The sequence below is a fragment of the Scyliorhinus torazame genome, chromosome 5, assembly GCF_047496885.1.
Source record: "Scyliorhinus torazame isolate Kashiwa2021f chromosome 5, sScyTor2.1, whole genome shotgun sequence".
Classification (NCBI taxonomy): Eukaryota; Metazoa; Chordata; class Chondrichthyes; order Carcharhiniformes; family Scyliorhinidae; genus Scyliorhinus; species Scyliorhinus torazame.
The window spans coordinates 171965367-171975554 of record NC_092711.1 but is presented as its reverse complement, the minus strand read 5'-3'; the positions used below and the strand labels follow the sequence as shown (position 1 = coordinate 171975554).

Here is a 10188-nt window from a genome sequence, read left to right as displayed (position 1 = left end):
CTGAAGGAACACAAATTTGCTGAGGAATAGCAATGGTGTCACTTTACCTGCCTGAAGACACAGGAAACTGAGCGATAAAATGAAACAATTCAGCTGGACAGCTGGAAATGAAATACAGGCTTGTGTCTCAAAGGAAAACTCCGTCTGTGAAAAAGCATTTTTGCAAACTTTAAACCAAGGCCTTTCAGAGCAAGTTGATAAGGACAAGTACAGCTCCTCCTGCGATTACCAAGGGGGAGGCTGCCCTAAACATTACAGTCATATATTCTCCCCTCCCTTGTTCTGGCGAGTTAGCAACAGTTATAGTTAAAAATGTAACATTTGAATTTACTGTTCCATTTGAGATGCTAATAAGAGGTTTTTTATTGTGTTTAGGTCTAAAAAAATGTTTATAATTAGTTTGGATAGGAAACGAAACTTCATCTAATGTGAAACTCTGATTTAAATAAAATTCCAACCGCTTGGATTTAAGAGATAGGTTCGAAAGTAAGTAACCCATGTTTAGGTCAGTCTGTTCCAAAACAAAGATAAGACGAGTTTGGCAGCAATCCAATTTTAACTCCCCAGTACATTTGGGTGATAAAAAATGTTGAGAGTGAGTTTAAAAAAATATATTTTTTTATTCTCCTCTTTTCTCACATTTTCTCCCAAATTTACACCCAACAATAATCAGTAACAAATATGTCAATCCCCATATCAATAACAACGATCCCATCCTCCCACCAAACCCCAAACATCAGCCCGCATGTTCACATAAACAAATGACAAAAAGGAATCAGTAATCACCCATAGTCGCCATTAATACACACAGCCCCCCCTCCCCCTCCCCAACCCTCCCACCCACCACCCCAACTAATGTTCGATGTTATCCAGTTCTTGAAAGTGCATAATGAATAATGCTCATGAATTGTAGAACCCCTCCATCCTTCCCCTCAGTTCAAACTTAATCTTCTCAAGAGTCAAGAATTCCAACAGGTCCCCCCGCCACGCCAGGGCACAGGGTGGAGAGGTTGCTCTTCAACCCATCAGGATCTGTCTTCGGGCGATCAACGAGGCGAAGGCTACAACATCTGCCTCCGCACCCATTTCCAACCCTGGCTGGTCGGACACCCGAATATGGTTGGAGTTCTGTAAACATCTTCCATGACCAAAAGGGGGAAGTGTTGGAGGGCATTTTGTGATACTGGACTATGATATAAATTATAGGTGGCCCTGCAACTACATCTGTGCTCCCGTATTACTTTTGAATAGTTCTGATGAAACAAAAGGTACTCATTGGCTTAGATGCCTGTTTAGAAGAGGCAATTTGTAGAAATAGATAGTGTATACACAAAAAAGACACAAAATGGCTGTTAGCTATTTTGTGATATAAAATGGCTGAACAAGCCACATTCCCTGTAAACTGTCTCATGAGACCCAAGCGTGGGTATGTATAGAGAGTGTCCCAACAGCCGCTGATGACAGCTTCACAGAACAAGACTTGCAATGTATCCTTGATAAGCTCAAGGTCTAAGGCTGTAGACAGGGCACATTAGTTAGTTTTGAATGACTTCTGTATGAAGTTAGGGGCGGGTAAGACAACACCCACTTTAACCATATATGTGATAATTGGGTATGCCAGGAAAATTGATTGACTGCATGTAAAAAGTGTGACGTGAATACAGTTGATTGATTGTATGTAAATGAGAAAACAACTAATTCCACCCCTTGAATCTGTATATTATCCCATGTGAGCTTTAGCTCAAGTGAGAGAAGGTGCTGTCACAGTCTGTGGAGTCTGAGACCTTCCCTCCCAGAATTCTGACAAACTGCTTTTTTTTTTTACTTATACTCAGGTCATCGTGTGAATATTTTCGCCCCTAACATTGTAATTCTTTTATTTAATGATGTGATATTCCCAATGAGAGAGTGACCTCGAGGAATTGAGCTGAGTTCTAACTGTACCATCAAGCAACATTGCATAATATTATGTATTAAAACCCCATTCCTGTTTGTTTCAGTCTGGTCAATGAACTTAAACTATGTGACGATGGATCAATATAGGAAATGATAGAGGCAATGATTCAATAACAGTCCTGCTGATATTGTCTCTTTAAACATTTCAAGTTCTTTTTTAAATAAATTTAGAGTTTCCAATTATTTTTTCCACTTCCCCAGTGCGCTGGCTTCATCCGTCACAGCTGGAGGTCTGAGTCAGCCCGCCATCGGCGGCGAGACGTTCCCCCCTCCCGCTCCCGCTGTCCGATCTCCCGTGTCTCACGTTCAGGGAGCGAGCAGCCAGCTTCCGTCCTCCTCCACCTCCCTCGGCACCACCAGCAGCAGCTCACAGGGATCCTGGGTGATCTGGTCCTGCAGGAACTTCCTCAGTTCCTCCTCATTCCCGATTGGAACCGGGGCCTTTAGTTTGGAGTCCAGGTTGTAGTAGGCCCCGTTGATTTGCCTGACTGCCACCCAGTGCTTGCGCTGGATGGGGAGCGAGACAAAGCCCAGCGTCATGTTGGAGGGAATGTTGAGGATGAAGCCATGGACCCGGCTCAGCACCAAGCTGCTGAGCGACTTGCGTTTATCCCACCAAATCGCAGCGAGACCTTGAGTTAGCAAGGCAGCCATGAGGACGTTGACATCATAGTTCCCGGTTCCTAACAAACTGCGATGTGGATTCACCAGAGAGTCGGGAGCCAGCTGGCCGCTCAGCCCGTCCAGCTGCTGCTGGGTGAAGAGCGGCTGCTGCAGGAGGTTGTGGAGGGCGCAGAGCTCCAGGCGCTGCCGCTCGTGGTACAGTGGAGGGGGGGGCTCCGACAACCCCACACCCAGGGGGGGCTCCGACATCCCCACACCCAGAGAGAGAGGGCACGCCGCTGGGTGAGTCACCGCCAACCCCGAGGATGCGGCATTCCCGCCCAGGCCCGGACACCGGACAGAGAGCCCTTTTTGCATCTTTTAACGACTTATTATTTTTGTTTTTCTTTCTTCAATCTAAAAACAAAAAATTTCTTCAAAAAAAAAGTTTTTTTGAATATTCCTCAAAACGTCCCCCGGGGCCGGACTTCCGACTTCTTTAAAAAAACACACTCTTGGCGGGAGCCACCCGGTGTGGAACATCTCCACTACATTGCACCCTGGCTTCGGGCCTGCCACCTCATCCTCAGTTTGGCTCCGCCCCCGTTGCTCCAAATGCGTGTGGCCCGGGCCCGACACCTCAGCTCCGGCCGCCAGACACTCGCGTGGGGTTCCTCGCCGGTTCTGAAACCGGCCCGGCTGGACGCCCGGGACAGCCCCAAAGGCCGCTGAAAATCGGGGGGGGGGGGGGGGGGGGGGGGGAGCAAAAATCGCGGAAACCCACAAAAGCGGCGTAGACAGTGGCCACCGGCGGGAGCTCCTCGAGGACAGAGACTTGGACTCTTTCCACAGTCAGTCCCCTGGAACACTCTCACTCGGGTGTGTGTGTCTCGGTGCTTTTCCAGTCACACTGATGGTTAAAATCTTTTGATGCCGACAGATCGGGCAAACATTTCTCCTTCTAGATTCAAAGGCCGATGATACTCAGATCCCAAGGTATCGAGTGACTCTGTAAGACCGAGACGTGACAATTGAGATTTCTGTCTGTAATTCCTCCTCTTGTAATATCTGTAAAAGGAGTTGACAAAAGTCAACACTCAGTACAGGATAGAAATTCAGATCAGAGAATTCTAGTTTCTATGGAACATTCCTTCCTCTCATTCCCCAATACATCGTCTCCAATACCTATTCCCCATACCTAGTCTCCAGGGAGCGGACTCGGAGGGACGGAGTTTCGGAGCTGTGAGGACAAAAACCTTATCTCGGGGATTCGCAGCCGAGTATCCAGGGATTGAACTCGGAGGGGCAGGGTATCGGAGCAGTGACTGTAGGAAGGATGAGCTAGCTGACCACTGCACCCTGGTACAGGAGGCCATTCAAGTGGGGGGAGGAAGTGGTAGTTGTCAGGGATTCTATAATTAAGGGAACTGATAACATCCTTTGGAAGCAGGACCGAGAGTCCCACATGGTATGTTGCCTGCCTGGTGCCAAGGTGAGGGGCATCTCTAACCGGCTTGAAAGGATATTGGAGAGGGAGGGGGAGGATCCAGTTGTTGTGATCCACGTTGGGACAAACAACATCGGCAAGACTCGGAAAGAGGACCTGTTTGGGGAAAATCAGGAACGAGGAACAAAATTAAAGAACAGGTCCTCAAAGGATATAATCTCTGGATTATTACACGAGCCACGGCAAATTTGACACAGGGATGAGAAAGTTACAGAAGTAAGCACGTGGCTAAAGGAGTGGTACGGGAAAGAGGGGTTCCATTTCACGGGGCACTGGCATCAGTATTGGGATAGGAAGAATCTGTACCGATCTGGGACCAGTGTCCTTGTGGAAAGGATAAATAGGGAGGTAAGAAGGACTTTAAACTAATAAATGGAGGGGGAGGGGAAGGCCTCAGGGGAACTCAATACAGTTCCAAAAACAAGTAGCAGGATGGTCTGAACTGGACAAATATACCGGTTATAAAGTTTACAGGAGGCACAGAGAATATGGCAGAGGGGGTGGGGTAGCCTTACTGATTGGAAATACTATCACCTCAATGGTGAGGATTGGATTTGTTAATTGTCATGTGTACCGAGATACAGTGAAAAGTATTGTTCTGTGTACAGTTCAGACTGATCATTCCATACATGAGAACAATACATAGGGCAAACATAAATACACAGGGCGCCTTCTCCTCCTCCAAAATAGCCCCGTAAACCACCACTACTACCCCTTCCCCAGTCCCCCTGTCGTCAGCACCTCCTCCAGCAATGTGGAAGCTGGCTCTACTGGGAAACTCTGTATCTCCTTTCTGGCAAACTCTTGAACCTGCATATATCTAAATATTTTCCCTTGCCCCAGCCCATACTTCGTTCCCAGCTCCTTCAATCCCGCAAAACGACCCCCAAGAAATAAATCTTTTAGTGTCCAAATTCCTTTCCAATCTCATCTCCGAAAATTTCCAATCCCACTTCCCTGGCTCAAATCTATGGTTATCCTCTCCTTTAAGGAGAAAGTCGACATAGCTTTATTACAGGAAACTCATCTGGATGATAAGGAACACTTTAAATTGAGGCGGGATTGGGTGGGGCAGGTTTTTTCTACTCCTTTTCATCAAGTAGCAGGGGTGTGGCAATCCTTATTAATAAAAATATCCCTTTTAAGGTTGAAACCTGCACCAAGGACAAAGGAGATGGATATGCGATCATTAGAGGTTCGGTGCATGGAGATGTTGCTTCAATAATGAATGTTTATGGACATTCCCCGAATTACTCCCCGGAGTTCTTTGTGGATTTTGCAGAGCTAGCTTCAACTAACTCTTGTGTGTTTGGCGACTTCAACTGCCACTTAAATCGTCTGGTAGATAAGCTCCCGGTTACCAGGAACACCCCCATCCCCCGACCCCCACCCCGCAAGCTAGGGCGTCGGCCTTTACTTGTGAGGAGGTGGGTTATGTGGATGTTTGGAGAACTTTGCACCAGAGGGGCGGAGATTTTACCTTCTTTCCAGCCCGAATCAATGTCATACTGGAATCAACAAAATTTTTATGTCAAGGACGATCCTACACCTGGTGTCCTCTTGCACCGTAGTGAACATCGATTGTGGACCATCCCGTTTCTCTTGAATTCTACTCGAGGGTTCACCCCCAGGTTGAGAATGTGGAGGTTTGCTGCCTCTCTGATAAGAGATACTTAATTTACTAAGCATTGTAAGAACGAGTTGGAGTTCTCCTTTGGGTTAACCCAACCCCTGGTATTTCCCCCCCTCCATTTTATGGGAGACATGTAAAGTTTATGCTCGGATGCTGAAGAACCAGCAATGTCTGGGGGTTTGTTTCACGAAGGCCGAGCAGAATTATAAGGAGATCTCTAATAAGCTATTGCTGAAGGAGCTTAATGAGACAAGAGTGGTTTTGGATTCCCTATTGATGCAGCAGGTCGAGAAAGGTTTGCGAGGCAGACGGTGTACGAGTTTGGGAATAAGCCGAGCAAATACATGACCTGTTTGACAAAGAAAAAGGCTGACATTGGAACAGTTCCATCTGTGCGGCTTGGGGGAGGGAAAAGGGTTGTGAGGACAGAGGAGATAAACAGGGATTCGGGGAATTCTATGCAGGATTATAAAGTCTGTGAAGTCTGGTGAAGGGTTGCTGGATATGGAGCATTTATTCTCTTCCCTGAAGCTTACGGAAGCCTCAGAAAGCCACTGTGAGCCTCTTAATGCTCCCCTTTCTAGGGAAGAGGTCTCAAAGGCCATGAAGGAGCTCAGCTGGGTAAAGCACCAGGAGCGGATGGCTGTGGGTGTGAGTTTTATAGGGGGCTTGAGGATTTGTTGTTGGACCCATTGATGGCGAGAAGGCTGGAGGACATCCTTCCAACAATCGTGGTGGGGGGGTTCCAACAATCGTGTGGGGGGGGGGGGGCGTGGCGGGTGGTAACCAGACTGGGTTTATAAGGGTTTTCCAGTAACAATGTTGGACGGTTGCTGAATGTGATTCAGGCTTTTCAGAAATACACAGTGGATGGGCTGGTGATCTCCTTCGATGCAGAGAAAGCTTTCGCTCAAGTCGAATTATCTGGTGCATACCGTTCGAGGCTTCGGAATCGGTGAGGATTATGTCGAGTGGATTAAATTGTTAGATTATAGGTAAAGTCGCCAAGGTCCCAGATGACCATAGGCTGCTTTCCCCATTGAGAGGTAGAGCTGACTGGTGGTGATTCAACCTGAGGATCAACACACCCCAGGCAAGACACAAGGTTGAATAACCTCAGCCAGGAATTGAACCCTCGCTCTGCATCACAAACCAGCTGTCCAAACAACTGAGGTAAACCGGCCCCTGTTATATTACAGGCTGGTCAGGGGCAGGGCTCATGGATGGTTTATAATTGTCGTATTTGAGCTTCAGAGAGAGTCTCGACAAATAAATGTGTCAAGCTGAGGGAGCAAAGGATGGCAATGTCTTTAAGAGAGAGAGAGAGAGACCTGGGCCAAGCTTTGCAGAGTCTGCACCCTCCCTGGATTCACTTCCTTTCCCTTCAGTTGCTGCAAGTGACCAATTGAAGGTGGGAATGAGAAAAGAAATGGAAAGGGGGAGAAAAGAAAGTGTTTTACTCACAGATGTTGGAGACATGAAGAAGTTTTCAGTCTGTGTGATGTTCAAGCTCCATTCACACAAAGCCCGCGCTGATTGCCTGGAGGACCAGAGTCCTTCCGGTCATCCAACCCTTCCCATTGGTCAACGCCTCAGCAGAAAGGTCAGTGATGAGCTTTCCCTCTCACATGCGCAATCTCTCATCTCCCTCAGACATGCGCAATCTCTCATCTCCCTCAGACATGCGCAATCTCGCCTCTCCCTCAGACATGCGCAGTCCCGGGCCGGGGGGAGAGAAAATCACCGAGAGGCTTCTCGCTCTGTCCGGAGCCGTCAGTCGGTTGCCTGGAATCCTTGTCTCGAGGAGGGGGGACAATGAATGGGGCGGTGGAAGGTTGTTGACCAATGGGAAGAGTTGGTGAACCGGAAGGACTTCTTCCACCATCCAATCAGCTCCCCCGTTCGAACGTGGAAGCTGGACAATGAGGAAACCTGCGGCCGCGCACGGACTGAAACCTCCTCCTGTCTCCAACATCTGTGAGTAAAGCACTTTATTTTCTCCCTCTTTCCATTTATTTTCTCATTCTCACCTTCAATTGGTGACTTGCAGCAACTGAAGGGAAAGGAAGTGAATCCAGGGAGGGTGCAGACTCTGCAAAGCTTGGCCCAGGTCTCTCTCTCTTCAAGACATTGACATCCTTTGCTCCCTCAGCTTGACACATTTATTTGTCTGGCTAAAAGGATGGTCTCTTTCCCAATGTTCACAATTAAAGGGCTGGTTTCTCCAGGCGATGGCTGACATTTGAGGGGACAGTAAATTAATACCAGAGACATGTCTCGTGCTGTTATATGGTACACATGAGATATATTACTTATGGTTCTGTAATAAAGTACAATCCAGTCATCTCTTCCCTTGGAGGGTTATTAGTCTCTGGATTTCTCTTCCCAGGGGCCAGTGGCGTGTGGGGGTCTTTGAATATATTCACGGATGAGTTGGACTGATTTTTAATAAATTGTTTTGTTTTAAATAATTTTTAATCAATGAATGCAACAGAGTAACAGAACAAAATCGTGGCAAATGGGCACAGAGCGGAACAAGAGATATTGCCAACATCAATCCAAGCAACACATTGCAGAATTAATTTGGAACAGGATATTTGAGGGACCAGAGCCTCGAGATGAAATGCCAGATCAATTGAAGAACCAGTTAACAGGTTAAAGTAGTGAGTGGGGAAAGAGGGTAAGGGTATATAACAGTTCAGTTTGTAAACCCAAAAATATCACAAACGGGACGGGCTAACAGCATAATGAAATTAAAATGAATTACACAACATAGATGACATAGAACTCCTGTAGTGCTGAAGGGTATTCGCCCCTTCACATCTGCACTGAGCCTCAGAAAGAGCATTTCACACAGGCCCACTCCCCATCCAATCTTCGTAAGCCTGTCCATTGATCATGGTCAACCCACCTAACCTACACATCTTGGACACTAAGGGGCAAAATAGTGTGACCAATCCACTTTCGCTGCACTTCTTTGGATAGTGGGAGGAAACCGGAGCACCCGGAGAAAACACTCAAAGCCACAAGATGAATACACAAACTCCACACAGACAGCCACCCAAGGCTGGAATTGAACCTGGGTCCCTGACGCTGAGGGAGCAGTACTAACCACTGTGCCCTAAGTTAAATTGAATTCACTCATGGAAAGTCCAGGAGGAGCAAGTCAGTGAATTTGGAGCCTATCTATTTGAGATAGGAGTCCCATACTTTACCCAATGCATCAGACTCCGAATGAATTACAGACATAAAAATTGCATGGAGATGCTTTCCATAATCAGCCTATGCCAGTTTTGGATCGAGGGAGAACTGACTGGTCTGCTTCTGTATTGAGCCAGATGAATGTTGGCTCCATCCTAACCCAATCCCTTATGAACCTAAGACGAGAGGCCAATTGATGAAGCCTGATTTTTCAGGAGACCATACCCTCCCTTAGCTCCTGGTGATTGGAGCTTAACAAACTTGAGGCAAGGTTTATTTGTGTTCCAGGTAGAGTCATAGATGTTTACAGCTTGGAAACAGGCCCTTCGGCCCAGCTTGTCCATGCCGCCCAGCTTCTATCACTAAGCTAGTCCCACTTGCCAGCATTTGGCCCATTTCCCTCTATACCCACCCTGCCCATGTAACTTCTAACTGCTTGTTAAAGGACAAAATTGTACCCGCCTCTACCACTGCCTCCGGCAGCCATTCCAGATGCTCACCACCCTCTACCAGCCTCCCCGAACAGGCGCCGGAATGTGGCGACTAGGGGCTTTGCACAGTAACTTCATTTGAAGCCTACTTGTGACAATAAGCAATTTTCTTTTCATTTCATTTCTATGTAAAGAAACTTCTCCTCTGGTCTTTTTGTATCTCTCTTCTCTCACCTTAAACCTATGCCCTCTAGTTCTAGACTCCTCTACCTGAGGGAAAATATGTTGACTATATACCTTTTCTATGTTCCTCATTATTTTGTAGACTTCTATAAGGTCACACCTAAGCCTCCTACGCTCCAGGGAAAAAAAGTCCCAGCCGATCCATCTGCGGTCTTACCAATGTCTTGTCCAACTTCAATAAGACATCCCAACTCCTGTGTTCAATATTCTAACCAATAAAACTGAGCATACTGAATGCCTTCTTCACCACCCTGTCCACCTGCGACTCCACCTACAAGGAGCTGTGAACCTGTACTCCTAGATCTCTTTGTTCTGTAACTGTCCCCAACTCCCTACCATTAACTGAGTAGGTCCTGCCCTGATTTGATTAATTTCCCTAACAACTCTGGTTGACAGCAGTACAGGCAGCATCTGCAGAGGGTACAACAGTCTGGGCAACACATTCACTTTAATGAAGGCAATCCTCGCCATGAAATCGGAAGAGCCGACCACCGGGCAAGGTCCCACCTAATAGTCACCATCAGCTGTGAAAAGTTGGCCCCATACAGCTGCCTGAAAGAGGGGCCATTGACATTCACCGGTTTTTAAATGGCATGGTGGGGGTGGGGGGGGAT

General features: G+C 47.2%; 1 pseudogene; it reads right to left on the bottom strand.

Annotated features, from left to right (window-relative positions):
* Positions 1-845: 845 nt before the first annotated feature.
* Positions 846-3307, bottom strand: LOC140420687 (josephin-2 pseudogene; annotated as a pseudogene).
* Between the last annotated feature and the right edge of the window lie 6881 nt (positions 3308-10188).